At 33.3% G+C, this 15,981-nt stretch overlaps 1 long non-coding RNA gene across 1 annotated transcript; it reads left to right on the top strand.

Annotated features, from left to right (window-relative positions):
* Positions 1–12,875: 12,875 nt before the first annotated feature.
* Positions 12,876–15,741, top strand: LOC111038888. The gene is made up of 3 exons (XR_002605026.1): positions 12,876–13,942; positions 14,002–14,135; positions 14,514–15,741. It is a non-coding gene; the product is annotated as an uncharacterized LOC111038888 (long non-coding RNA).
* The last annotated feature ends 240 nt before the right edge of the window (positions 15,742–15,981 follow it).

Below are 15,981 nucleotides of genomic sequence, written 5' to 3'. Positions count from 1 at the left end.
TAGTAGGTTTGGGTTTTTGACATTTTTCAGTACACGTTGTAGCATAATTTCTTTTGAACGGCCATATACGGCATGATATTATATAATATTATTATATTATACGCCGTCGTCACTTTTACGAAAAACGTTTGAAATAATCGCCCTCGAGGCGAAATAGCGACTAACGATTATACTATACAGGGTGATTCATTAAGTTTATCCACCCCTTTTTTTTTAATAATGTAGTTGTCTGAATTCTGATTTTTGGAATTTTTAAATATTAAAGGCCAATTTTTCAAATCTTCGAGATTTTTTGCATTACTCATGGCGGTTATGTGAAGATAAAGCTTTTGTTTACCAATTGAAAATCTTTTTTCTACTGCAAATTATTTAGCAGATAATTTTTTTGAAATTGTCGACTCATCAAAATCAAAATTTGAACTAGTAGTTTTTAAGATATTTAACTTGGTGTATTTAAGATAATATGTCCATGATAATATAAATATGGGGAATATGCCGGTATGAAAATTTTAATAATTATTGATATTAATCTATTAACATTTATAATTTGTAAAAATGCTAAAGGTGTAATAATAATTATTAGGTATCTAGATTTTATATTTTTGAAAAACTATTTTTCACGGCTATTATTTTTATTATTAACATTTCAATAGCTGAGAAACTGATCAATCTAATTTCGAATATCAATATGAAAAAATTGGGAGAGGTGAACATGCTCGGTGAATCACCTTGTATAGTATAATATAATATGTTAGGTATATTATAATATACAACACGAAAACACATATATGTTACGTAGGTACAGGAGTCTACGTATAATATATAAATTATAATAAGTTCAATTTTTGTTTTACTCAGAATATACGTACAACTCATACTGTTATTACGATTATTAATTCTTTGACCCTCAGTTTAGTAGCTCTGTGCTCTGGTCACCGCGCACAGGACGGACGATAATGCCGCACACGACGCTCTAGGGATCAACTTACAGCGCGGTGGTTCGTTCATATTATTAGAGCGATTCGGTCAAATAGCCCCATGTAATATCCTATAATATTGATTTTTCGCACACACACAAAACTTTGTTTTTGATTTTGAGAATCTTTTAAGTTGACTTTTGCATTTTGAAGCAACGATCAAAAGTCGACAAGCGGTCGTTTCTCGTAATACGCTTACACAGTGCGCTACACATGCTAAATTTTGCTGTATACCAAATACAACCACACGTCGATTCTTTTATTTATTTGCCAAAAAAAAAAAATACAAGACGACTAATAACGATTATTATTTTTACAACAACTTCTCCGTCGGTACCGGCACCGACGTCGATCCACCCCATTGATTAACGATTATTATCCGACTAATAATAATTTTATACGATTCGTTTCACCGTCTGCGCGTGAAGCGGTTATATTTTCTTCCGGCATTGTCCTATAAATAAGCGTGCGTTACACGGTTCTAATGTTATATAATACGAATTGGACATTAATCAATTCGACTAAATTTTTATTCATGTTTCGCTTATTGTTTGAGTCCGAACGAAAATGTGTATAGTGTATAATGATTACATACATACTTTTGTTTTCATTTTTTGTGACATGAAATAGGTACATGAACGAGTGATATTTCATAGTAACCACGAGAATACTGCACCAAGGAGTTTTGAGCGCTTGTGATCATAGATTCGGGTTATATGGATGGATTTTAGATTTCAAATCATTGTAATCGGCTTAAAAAAAATGATCAGCTTTCTGAAATTTGTAAATTTGAAAATAAGATTTGAAGCATTAAATAAGTATAACGATAGTTGTTTGGAAGCAGTTTGCACAAAATATACTGAATTGAAATAAGACGTAATAAATTAAGAGGATGTCATATCAATGATAATTTTACTTGTCTCTCGTTAGTATAGAACAAACAAGTACACATACATCTAACGTAGTAGATAATGTAGTAGTATGCTAGGGTTAAATCACTTCTATTAAAAAATGTAAGTATAATAGTTATTTCAAGGACATTCAGTCATTTCATTAAAAACATATTAGTAAAATGTTATTCCAGTCTAAGGTTTTTAAAAAATACATCAAAATAATTACTGTTTAATTATATAAGTTTTTATATGATATAAAAAGTTTACAAAATGCCGTTCTTCTAAAATATAAGTTTTATTTTTTAAATTACTCTTCAATAATTGTAGATACATCTCTGTGATCTTGGTTTTGCTACTTTTCAAGTGATCTATTACCCATACTTTAAACAATGATAAATTAACCAAAGTCTGATCAAATTTATTCAAACTGTAGCTCACGATGGCTTATATTTTTATTAATTATCAATGATGAATCTATTAGCGATTGCCAAAAGACATCAGTAATAATAATATTAAAAAATAAGTAACACGTCCAAATCCTTGCAATAGGCATTTTAATATTATGTTTAAATCATATTTTCAAAAATTTTTACGTCTCCTCCCACACACGGCAAACAAGCCGCTGCAGTGCATTTTATAATACTCATATCGATATCACCTATGCTATATTATAATAATTATTGACTATTATTTCTATACCTAGATAATTATAAAACCGCAACATAACATTTTGAACACACGCGTGTAAGTCGGTGGTAATAAAATATTGCGCTGCTGACAATACAACACTATAATATTATAATAATATAATACTATTATACGATATTATGTACGACGATATCCTTTGAAACGAAGAGCCGATGGCGCACAGTGCCGCACACAATAGCACGTATATGCTGTACACTGCACTTGTATGTATAACATATATTACACACTTTGTGCGCGTATGGAGGGTTACACGTGTGCCTCTGACGTCGGGTTTGGGTGTAAAATTTGCAACGTCACCGCAATGTATTAGGATCGGATAAAATTTTTTGTGTCTATACTACACATACCTATACTATAATATAATATATATTATTATGTACAAACGTACTACAGAGCGATGTCGTTGTCGCGGAGTAAAAACAAAAAAAAAAAAAGAGGAAATTCTTTCGCTATCTTTTATTGCTAGCTCGCTAGCGCGCGCGCGCGCACTAAACAATCGCGCACGCACGCACCCACTTGTCTTGCAGCGGATTCATTCGTCCGTCCGTCCGTTGGTATGATATATCATTTTAACGACGTGCGTGCGAAACGCTAATTATTATCGTCGGCGTGCATCGCGTAAGTATAATAATATAATAATATTGTGTGTAGTGACCGGGCGTTTACGTTGTGTATAGACTGTATTATAAACGTGTTCGTTCGCATAAAGTATACCACTACCACATCGTTGGTATAATATAGATTAATAAAAAATTCAATAACAAACGCGATTCCGGGACACGCGTCGACGTGACGCGCGCGAGCGGGTGACTCGCCGGCCGGTTGACTTTGAAATATAATTAATTCAATCTGTGTACCATACCTATTTTATTGACAGGGTATGCGACACACAAACTGTCGGTGCCCATTGTTTTCTTTCGACGTACAAAATATAGCTATGGTTTGTCTTGAAAAACTTCACCTCGTCCGGACGACTCCGATTGCGGTTAGGTTAGGTTAGGGCGATAATCACGTACCAACGAAGGAAAACACCGTGACCCACCTTATTGCTGTGTATAATTATAATTAACTTTTGTACAACCCACACAACCAGGGTACGTTTTCTGTTTCTGCAGAAATGTTAGCGATGGGGTGAGTTACAAAATAATTAGAGTTAATTCTAAAAGTGTATTATAATTTTTACAAACATTTTTTCTTTTGTTGAAATTTTGCAAATTTAAGCAGGTATAAACATCATGGTAAGCGTTAAGTGAGTTGATATTTTAACTACAATATGTATTTTATACTGTTCTCGTAAAATTATAAAAATGTCTCTTTTAATATTATATTATACTTATGCCTGATGGAGGCTGTAGTACAGCTGCGCATCTTCAATTTCATGTCATCTTATATTCACTTAAATACCTAGTAGCTCTTATAGATACAGAACCTATAAACGGTATGATACATATGGCTTTATGACTATTGGTATGTTTGCTATGTTTTACTATATTATTATAAAGTTAGTTAGGCGTATAGTCAATTTTTAAAGTATTTGGAGTTCTCGTAGCGGCGTAGGTACTAAGGAGTGACATTAATGGTGAGTATTTGTTTACACGACTTATTCAAGAACTACTGAGCTTATGTTTATGTGGTATAGCCGTTGGTGTGTGCATTTGTTTTTTTTATGCATAAAATACATGGTCGTTAGATGTCAATTATAAGTTTAGGTATACGTAGGTATACCGTTTATCCCTACATATTATTACGATCATATAGAAGCAGAACTAACCAAATTATTTTTCAATATTTTGAAATTCTGCTGAATAAACATCTAAAATTGTATTTAGAAAATTCATTCGAATAGTAATACTAAAAAAGCAACGATTTCAATATAAATATTCGATATACATAATGTTTGTAAATAATAATTTTAAACTGTTTTCTAGAAAACAATGTTCTTAGGTATAATATTACTTAACTATTATCGTTAGTTCGATGGTGTGTTTTTTCTAACTTATCTCTGTATAATAGTATATATGCTTTTATTTTGTAGAGCCATGTTCATACCGATAGAGAATATTATTCTTATATGAATAGAAAACATCGAAAATGTTTATATTTCCACGAATACATATAAATATACATTTGAATAATGTTCTAAAAATGTATTAAAATACAAAGCAGTATTCAAATTATTTTATTTGAATACATTTATATGAATTCAAGTCTCTATATGTATATAGATATCATTAATGTCGGAAAAATCAACGTTCATATAAGAAAGGATCGAGGACAACTTGTGTTGCGTTTTCTTATAACATATAATATATCGGTGTATATATTATGATACCTGATGTATAGACTTCATGATTTCGTTCCGGTCGCCTCAATGCGCAAATAATATTATAAAGTATAAACACATATAATAATATAGCTATATACTATTATATAGTCGTATGCGACGGGGTCCATGTGTTTGTGTTGTGTCAACTGCAGCTGCATATTATGTCCTTTACACGCTTTCTAAAGAAATATTTCACAAATTTAGACGAATTGTGTTTTTTTTTTAAATATTTTTTTTGTTGTACCTCTCGACCTCGCGGAATCTTCTAAATGCAAATATCTCTTCAAACCGGTTACGTATACATTGAAAAAAATTCGCCTATATCAAATTTGCGAAATCTTCAATTTATGCAGTTTCACTACAGCACATAATGGTATACTCTACTACCTACCCATTTAATAGCTCATATATTCAAAGAAATATCACTTGATTATTTATAAAAGATAAATACCACTAGTTTCAATTACAATTTATATTAAATTTGGTTTTTTCGTGGCTTCAGTAATGGTCGATTACCCTAAAATAATTTGTTGATGAATTAAATTAAACTAATTGTGTGTAATGTTCAAAAATACATTTTAACGTTCTTAAATATTACCATTATTTTATTGAGATGTAAGATGTAAACATTAATGACAAATGGCTATATTTTATTTGCATTAGATATTAATATTAATAGTTTTCTGGCATAATATCAACCAAAAAAACAAATAAAAACTAACATTATCCCCCTTTTTCAGTATCTACAGAATACAAATATGATAATATGGTAAAGCAATACAAATTATTATGAAACTTAAGACTGCTGCAACGTACAGTGTTGGCGTTTTAATTAATCCGCTTTGTGGGTGACAGTGTGACACGCTATCTATATATAAATATACTTCATAGGTATATAACACTATCTCACAAGTGTAAGTACGTAGTAATTTTTTAACAAATCCGTATGTATACAATACCTATCCTCAATATAGTATGTATGTGGTTCGTAGCTTACTCGTATAGTCGTTTACTCGTTTAAAGTATTATTAGAACATCTATATAACAGTAACACGTTAGTTCGATATGCATTATTAATTATTATATTCATACATTTGATTTTATATAGGTATACACAGCGTAATTGCGCGTAATCAAATCGTTATTTGTCGAGTTAAGTGTTATTTATTATAACAGTACATCATGTTTACGGTACACCCAAATAATTATTACTATATTATTATGTTTCAATAGATGAGTTGTAAAAGTGTATGTTATTCATGTCATACATTTACTACTTAGCTATCCTGTATCTATATCAACTCATGCGTATGTGACTTATTGGCATTTTTGAACGCCGACAAATAACTATATACGTTTGTCTAATGAACTCCGTAATGCGTACAGATGATAACAATTTTAAAGATGAAATTTAAAACAGAATGGTAGGATTCGTGGAGCGGTAGTAGAAGTAGAAGAAGAAATAGTAGTGTTGTTGCGGTAGACTATCTATCTCTGAGACGTTCCATTAAACCCGAAATACGGCTCTTTTTCTTTATTATTTTCCTCTATATTTTTTCTGCTCCTAAAACTGGGAAATTGGCTGCCGCACAAATCACATTCACACACGTTTCCGTGGCTCGTAAATTTCAGCGCCATCAAATTTACAGTCCTAGACCAAGTTTGGTGGAAGGCGCCCCAACGACGATGCCGAAGTAGGCCGCGATGGCCCTGCCGCACCGTATACGCAACATTACATGCTCGGTGTGTATTATATCGATTCACTGCTCCGAAACGACTGTTCGGGACGACCTTCTTTAATATACGTTTGCACGAAATGGCAACGAGGTCAGTTAAGTGTGTGTGTGTGTGTGTGTGGTTGGTACAAGTCTGCTGTGTAAAAATACGATTTCCTCAAATCCCAGCACACACCGAGAAAAAAATAATAACTATAGGTAATAACTTTCTATCGTTCACATTAGTTTAGTGTTTAAAATGTCTCAAATTTCGTATTGCACTGATACGTAAACTCGATATTTAATAAAATTGTTTGTCGTACAATACAATTGAATTGCGTTAAAGTACAACTATACATTTTATTTATACCATAGTAGACTATACTAGTACTACAATGTTAAGTCCTGGTCATGCATTTGTTTTAATAAAGGTGAGGGTGACTGATTTAATTGTAAATATCATGTGGTTTGATAATCATACTATACTATAGTCCATAATATTGTAGCTTAAATTATATTTATACCGATTGTCCCTTGTGCAGTGTTGTGAATTTGTAACCATGACTAGGTAGCTGCAATGCTATTCGAAGCGATATCGTTGAAATTTGTGCTATTCTGTGTTTATATAAGTAATAATATAATGTTTTAATATTTTTTCAAAAAAGTGAACAATGTTTAAAGGGACAAATATCGTATATGACTTTCATAATATTATATCAGAAACACTGCAGCGTTATTTAGGTTCCTAATGTCATTTCATACAAAACGTTGTGTCATGTTCAATTTATTTTCCAAGGTCAAATTTGTATTATCTGAAACACTTATTTTATTTTATAGAAATATTTTCTCAGTTCTAGTAATAAATTTCAGCACATCCAGCTTTTAAATTTCAACGCATATTTTTCATTTTAGTACCTCAGAAATTACTTTTTTAAATACCTACCATATCTTATTTTTAAAAAAAATTACAAATATTTGAATATTAAAGTTGAACTATTTAAACAAAAGTATAAGAAATAATTAAATTTGAATACTAAATTCTCATCAACAGTTAACACCTTAATTATCTATACGATTTAATCTTATTGAAGAACGGTTTTAATGTGTATAAATTTACAATACATATTAAAATGTATTATGTATTATGTATTATGTATTATGTATTATGTATAATATATATTTTAATATTGTGTATAATATTTATTATGTAGTCTAACATTATTATGACGGCTCGTTGCCCGTTGGCAATTGCCATGGTTTAAATGGTTTCACTTTTTTTAGAATTATATATTTAGGTAGTCAGTCGTTAGTTTATTTTATTTTATCTAGAAGTCACTATACATAATAAAAAGGGGTTTGTTATGAATTCACTATAGAATTAGAAATTTGTGTTTGTTACGTATTAATGATTGCAGAATAGATTTGATAAAATAAATATGATATAAATATTAAATCTTAAAGGAAAATAAATAGATATTCTATAATTCTCAGTTATAATGCTATTTAATTATATACACACTAAAAAATTAAAAAAAAAATCTCACGATAATTAATAGAGAGATACAAACACCACACAGATGCATGCTATATTATATAATATAATTATATTATTCATAATAATACCCTGTAGTAGTACGTGTATTGTACAAAAGGGCTTAGCCCGTATATTTTAAAATAAAATAAAGTAAAATACGGTTATCGCGTATACAATATACATTATATATTTACATGCATATTATTATGTGAGATTAAAAAAAGTGCATTCTTTAATATGAAGTGGTGAATTTGATTTCTGATACGAAAACGCAAACGGATTCCTACAGTATTTTTATGGCGTCGATAGTGAAAAAATAATAAATTGCTTAAATGTTAGATGGGTCCGGTTCCCAGAAACACTGGACATCTTTTAAATTTATATGCCATTTAGAGACATAGCCAAAAAGGTACGAGTATAGTAAATTAAACATCATGTATATTTCACCAGTTCTGTAGATATTGCATAGTTTTATTCTATACAAGAATATAATATGTGACGAATGGACGATCACTCAATATTACTGATTTGGCAATTTAGTTGTAAGTGTTTTATACACTTTATATTGAATTTGGTACTTATATAGTTGAGTTTTTTTTACCTGCACTTTTAAATGAGCTTCACAATTCAAACATAATTGAGGCTGTGTACAAATGTACGTATACAGTCAAGTTTGTAATTAATGCAATCAATCAAACATACAAATGCAAAACACAGAAAGTTGTACATTAAAAATATGAGTATAGAAGAGTTATTTCTATTCTCCATACAATCTCTGTGTTATATTAAGTGGATGCAATAATAATAGTGTCCCCACTTAAGGACGTCGTCGAATGTATTGTTTGAATCTTGATCGCTAGACTGCACGCGTTTTATAGTCGTCGGTCGAAAGGCATGCAAAAAAAGGAATGGGAATGTTGTGAGAATGCATGGAGGGAGGGGGGTCATTTTACTCTTTGTATTAGCGAAAAATATGCATGCCGTTTATAGATGAGGTGACGTGAGTTTACTTATATCATAATGTGTATATACCATATAAAATATAACTGTATTATAAGTGTACCGGACGACCGATTGGCAGCCGAGCTTAAACATCGTTTGTAGTCACACATATATTATAGGACATATCGATCGGAATCGTCAGTACATATATATAGGTAGGAGGATCTGCTTTAAAATTCGAAGGCTCCAGATTAAGTTCTCAAAGCAGGACAGACGTGAATGGAAGGGGTGAGGGTGGTGGCGGTGGGACGAGGAAAGTGAACTTTTCGCCGTAAGTCAAGAGAGGCCCCCGCGATAATCCTACGTACCACATATTATATATATATATATACACATACAGTAAAATGTGTAGGTATATACTGAGACACACACACCCACACACCTGCACATATATAATGATGTAATGTAGTAAACGTATGTATATACATATATATGTATGATATTATATTTATTCGTCGTGTGTATAATAATAGTAATAACGTATACGACATAAACATAAACCATCGGGCCGGAGGAGTCGTGGCGGTGGGGGTTGCACTCGCGAAACGAAAAATTGCAATGTGCATGCACGTGGCAAGGTCATTCGTTTGCGTTGCACCGAGCGCGCTGCGCTGCGCCTCGTCGTTGACTCGCCGCCGTCGCTTGTGGGAGAGATGGCGAGAGGAAAAGTACGTGCAGAAATTCCACCGGCGGCGTCCTAGTCGACGGCTCTCTCGCAGACTGACACATGGACTTGCGAAGAGTGTGCGACAGACAATTTTTTTTCTCCAATCCTTTTCAACCCCTTTTGTGCTGAAGCCTGTCGTCACCACGTATACATGGTTAAATATACACGCACACTTATATAATACACTCGCTATTATATAGCAAACCGTCATTTGCGCACGTACAACGCCACCGAGACTTTCAGCACGGGTAAGTTAATAATATGTATATCATGTATGTAATATGTATGTATAGTGTACCGTGCCGTCCTCGCGGTACAGCTTTTTGAGCTTGGGGACAAATCACGATATTCCGCAGAATTTATTATTGCGTACCTTTATCGCCGCACAACATGGTGCATGCACAGCATTGAAGTACAGTGTTTATTGTATGTATATAACATTATACGAGTGTGTCGTGATGTGTATGCAATATAACATAACATATTATATGAAATCGAATGACGAATAACGGAATATAAAATTTACAAATACTGTTAGACGTGGTGTTTTTTTTCTTACCAAATCTGAATAACTAAATGCGAGCGCCTACAGATGTTATGCCTATAGCCTATAGGTTCACCTCTTGTAGTTGTACTCATATGAACTCGAGCCAAATATTTCGCTGATTTACTTTGCCAACCTCGTTAAACGCGTTTTCTGCGCATTCGTCTATGATGTCGTTCTCGCAACTCTGGTTTTTATTAAAATAATATAATGTTAATACTATAATGGGAGGCACATTGATAGGTTTATTTATTACATTGCCGTGTTGTGTGTGTCGCGCTTCGTATGTCACCGAAAGACTGATTAAAGTTTATAAGGACTCTGCAAAAGTTCACCAACAATAATATGGGATTCAAGGTGAAAATTATGTTATTATAAGTATTATATCACAGGAGTTTATTTAGCTGGACATAGAATTCTGCTTTTACTATAGATATAATGCACTGGCTGTGCAGTATTGCAGTTGATATGTTATGAGTAAGATGCGTGCATCTATTCCGCCATTTCCGTCCTTTGTGTGCTGCGAGGTCATAAGTCCATGCGATCGAAATGCGCCGTATTCCGTCGCGAAATAAGAACAAAAAAAAAAGATAAAATTCTCGCTGTGTGCAATTGTTCACAATAATGCGCGCGCGTGTCGATCGTAAGAATATAAGTTCGGTTTTAATGGTTGGATACATAACGTACCTATATAATAATACGTGTAATATGTGAATTTTACGTGTGACGTCGACGCATACTATATGTTATACGTCATGTTTACGAGTGCAACGGTGCAACGTGGTAAAAACGCAGTGTAATAATATTATAATTTTATAGTCGCTGTTCCGCTAATACAATATTATTATTTTATATTGTACATGCGGGACAAGGACTCAGCCGAGTCGCAATCGTCACTACAGCGGAAGGAGTGGCCTGGGCGTGGGTAGTGGTGAGGGTACAACTGCATGGTGCAGTGCGCGTGGTGCATTATTTTCGACATATAGCGCGCGTTTTATCGTTGCATTGATGGTTAACTGCGTTTTTAATGCTTGACTTCGTATAATTATGTTTAATAATCGGCAACGTTGTGGTATGGATTCAGTGGTTTAGGCATTGGAGGAGGTATTTGTGCCGGCTGTAGCGCGCGTGACGTTTGGACGGACGGACGGACGGTGACTCGTCTGTCCTCGGGGCTTTTCTGTTTTCAAATCGTCCGGCCCGAATAGGTACTATCTATGAGGCTGTGCGCTCATACAATAATATTGGTATGTTAAATTCGGAAATCTCTGAATGGGGTTGCTATTACTGGCTCGCAGCCAGGATGCTTTTTTTTTTTTGGAGAGGGGCTGTTTTAATATTATTTTTAAATAAAACTTGTAGGGGCGGAGGGGATATCAGTCTTCATAGTAATATAACATCGAGTATGAATTAGAATTATATATGACAACATATTTTGTAGAAATCTGAAGCATATAACAAGTGTACTTTTGCATAAATGTACGATTTATGCTGGGAGGAGGGTGTTTCAACACCCGAATCACCGCCCTGATTCGCCACTGTACTGTTATAATAATATGTTTTGCCCATTTAATCTAATCGCTCGATTGCAGTATGCATAGTGGGCGACACGCGTACTCGGCGTGTCGGCGCGCGCGTAACGCGTCGACGGCGGACGAACAACGAGTTCTCGAGGTGGTAACACTGTGCCGGTGGCCGTCCACGACATTGCGAAATCGCCGCAGTTCGAGGGCCCGCTCACCCGCCGTCATACGGTCTTCTCGCTCCGAGTCCGCCTATACTATTGTACGTAGTGCGCCGACGGACGTACTTTTCACGAGTGTTAGTTTTTTGAATTTTTTTTTTCTCGTGCGTTTATCGAGGCGTCACCTCGCGCCACCGTTTTTCCGCGTTCGTGTTGCACAATATTGTTTGGTCATGCCAAAAAAAAAAAAAACCCAATGATTAATCTTTTCGACAGTGGATGTGTATAATATGTGCTTGCATGAGCCCACTCATTCTGCAGTTATTGCATATTACTTCAGTCACACAAACACACACACACACATCGCAGTATCGCACACATGTAATATATAAACCCTCGACGTCATTCTCTGTGCACACATCCGTCACGTCGTATATAAATGTATATAATATTGTGTTATACCTATATATTATAGGGAAAAAGCGTTGGCAACTTACACACCACCGCGGGAGCCGCAAGTCGTCTGCAGTTCCGCCGTCGCCGTCGCATTGTCCGTCACCGGCGCCGATGACGTTCGACCGCAATTCAGGCGCGCACACTCGCGTCTCTTTTTAGACTTCGCCGAATATAGTACGAATATTTTATGCGTCGAATGATAATAATAATAATAGTATAAAATATGTACTTATTTAGAGTGTACTAAGAGTACAGCATTATACGTCAGTGTACAGTCTCGTGCAGGCCCGTTTTAGCCACATATGCCGCCGCCTATACACTTCTATCGTCGCACGTTTTTTTTTTATCTGTTTGTTCTAAAACTCGTTTTTTTCTGGTTTCTATTAGCGGTTTTTTTTTAAATATTTTGTTTGTTCGAGTTTGCGAATAATATTCACATCACATAATATTAATTTAATAATATACACGCGACATTTCCAGCAGGAGCACTCCTCTCAGTCGCCGTCGCCTCCATCGCCGCCGCAGCACAGCCGCAGAGGAGAGTATAATATATGTGTATACGATATCGAGAAATCGGTTGTTTTCACGGGCTGCTACAGGCACTCTTAGACTCTTTAATGTTGACGAAGTCAGGTACCTGAAGTAGCGCGTGGAAATTTAACCAAATCGTCTGTGGTCGTCGCCGCGATGACTCCGCCACCATCGCCACCGCAGTTGTGAAGTATATACACACAAACATACACTACACGCATAGTGTAGATATCGAATCGAATGTTTTACAGTTGTATAGCCTACTATGTACACGCGTGTAATGTAACGATATAATATTATAATATAATTTCGGGTAATCTAAGCTATAATCTGTAGTCTGTACGAGTAACGTTATTATATCTCCGAGTGTGTGGCAAAGTTTTTCAAACCACCTGTTGATTGTACTTCATCAGGTGCTCTGGTAATGCTGAAAATCCCGGCACTTGTTGGAGTGCAATTCACTTGCTGGCATCGCATCTACGAGCACATGCAATGTGACTGTTTGCACCGGTTCTCTGAGATAAATAATATTGTATATACTTATTGTGCGCACGAACGGGCATGTAGCTATTGTGCCTAATGCAATGTATACCCAGCGATAATAATAATACAGGCAGGTAAGCCGCGTGTACGTTGGACCATTGGCCAAAGCGCGTGTAATAATTATGTATTTATACTCTATATTGTTAATAATATAGCTGATTATTATAATATGTACCGAATGTTTAAATGTTACGTTGATTATTGTTATTAAAATCGAACAAACGGCAGTGTATTGGACGACGACGACGACGCCAACAGATGTTGCTCTGGCCCTGTGCAAAAAATGTTGCCAATCCGCAACCTCCGTCCTCCGGTGCTTTGCGTGCGTGTTTCTAACGGGATTGCGTAATGTACTATTGAAGGTAGGTAACATATTTGCACACACATACACAGGCTGAATAACCTAACCTACGTATTATAGATAATTTTTACATGAATACAAAACTCGTGATGGTCGGCGAGCATTCGTATATTGAAAATCAATCTATGTTGATGGAATATTATGAACGTATTTAAAGTTATACAGATCAGTTGCCTGGAATCCTAGGCTATTAGGTATGATATTATATAAAATTGAAAAACTGAAACGACATAATTTCCTTTGCATGGTAGCGCATAAAATGTATTTGGCCGGTCATCCAATTTTTGAGGTTGAGCATCTATAGAATATAATATAAACTCATTAAAAATCTAGAACCAATTTAATTGATTGATTTTTGTGTGTAATTTTTTTAATGGCCACATTAATAGTCCGTATGTATTACAAAATTGCAAATGATATGTTTAATTGTAACTACCACAAGTCAATATTTGTAATTTTCATTGTTTCTATTCCAAACTACAAGTTTTTGTGGTTCAATGTTATTCTATGTATCTTCTTATATTGAATTTTTAACTCTAGTATTGATTTAAATAATTTTAATTTATTTACAGACGATAAGTCAAAAATAAAACATTGTATCTTCATCAATCATCATAATGTAGTACTTATAGAATTAACTAACTAATTTGTAGCTTATGTAAAAAATATTTATTTATTTATCTCATGTCATGTCTTACATTACTTTATAGCTATTGTACTCTTACCCATCTGTAGGAGGAAATTATTTAATATATAAATATTGAAAAATCATTACATTTGAAAAAAGATTCTTATCGAATATTTTTTTTAGCTAGACAAAACAAAATATACTTTTTTAAAAATTATATTCAATTTTAATTTTCTTAGTACTGCCATTAGATCACTTACTATTCAACTTAGTACTGTAAAATATAAATGTATTCATTTGCTTATTGTACTTTTATATTAAATATATAATATTTGGTACAGATTGTGAATAATACTGTATAAATAAATTTCTATTAAATACAAATAAAGTCTTAAATGTGTATTTTAGACCCCGGTCGATCAATAGCGGATGTCAAGTAACTTAATGCGATACAATTTTAACCAATTAAAATAATGATAAAACAAAGCCAATGTATTATGCATATATTATCACAATATATGTGTAACTACATACTATGCATAATAATTAGAATAACATGTAGTTATCGAACAATGACGGTTACCTACTATATAAAAGTGATAATGACTTAAAAATACTTTAAAGCGATTTATTACTTATCTTTGACGGAACAGTTTCATGTATGTAAACACCTATATCGGACTAAATTGCCCTATCTCTCTCTCTCTAATACGATATCACAACTTTCATAATAAGCTTCTATTAAATATTTACCGAGAGATATTTTAAACATTAGTTTTCTATGGGCTAACTAATAAATGTGTGCGAGCAGTATATATGCTTACAATATGTTTATAATGTAGCAGATAATATAGAGTATTAGAGTGTGACATATTTTGTGAATTTATTTAATAATTGTGAAAGAATTTTGTTTTGAAGAATATGAAAATATGTTATCGACATACGTACTAAATTAGTTGTACAATTCTATAGTCACTTTAAAACTATGCTGTTGAAGACAATAAGAATTAATTTTTATGATCGATATAATATTATTTAGGTGTTATACCTATACTATTTTATTTTATGATTTGTGATCGTATATGTTTCTTAACATACTGCAGGTACCTAGTTTAGTATTATTATATTCACATATTACTATGATATTTATGTAAAGAATAATACTTATTGTAAATTACTGTAAAAAAATGTTTTTTTTTTTATAGAATTGCAAATAATTAGAATTTTAATACATTTTTTTACATTAAAAAAAAATATTGTACTAAGTATGAAAACTATTTATACTATTCATAGTGGCTCAGTGCTTACATTAGTTATAGGCTTATATCGTAATATAATATAATGGTATTATTTACATATTAACTCTTGTAAATAAAGTTGTATGTACCTTTATATTGTATGGGTACAATAAA

This window comes from Myzus persicae, unplaced genomic scaffold, assembly GCF_001856785.1.
Source record: "Myzus persicae strain clone G006 unplaced genomic scaffold, MPER_G0061.0, whole genome shotgun sequence".
Classification (NCBI taxonomy): Eukaryota; Metazoa; Arthropoda; class Insecta; order Hemiptera; family Aphididae; genus Myzus; species Myzus persicae.
The sequence above is the reverse complement of the archived record's forward strand: the minus strand, read 5'-3'. Positions and strand labels throughout refer to the sequence as shown.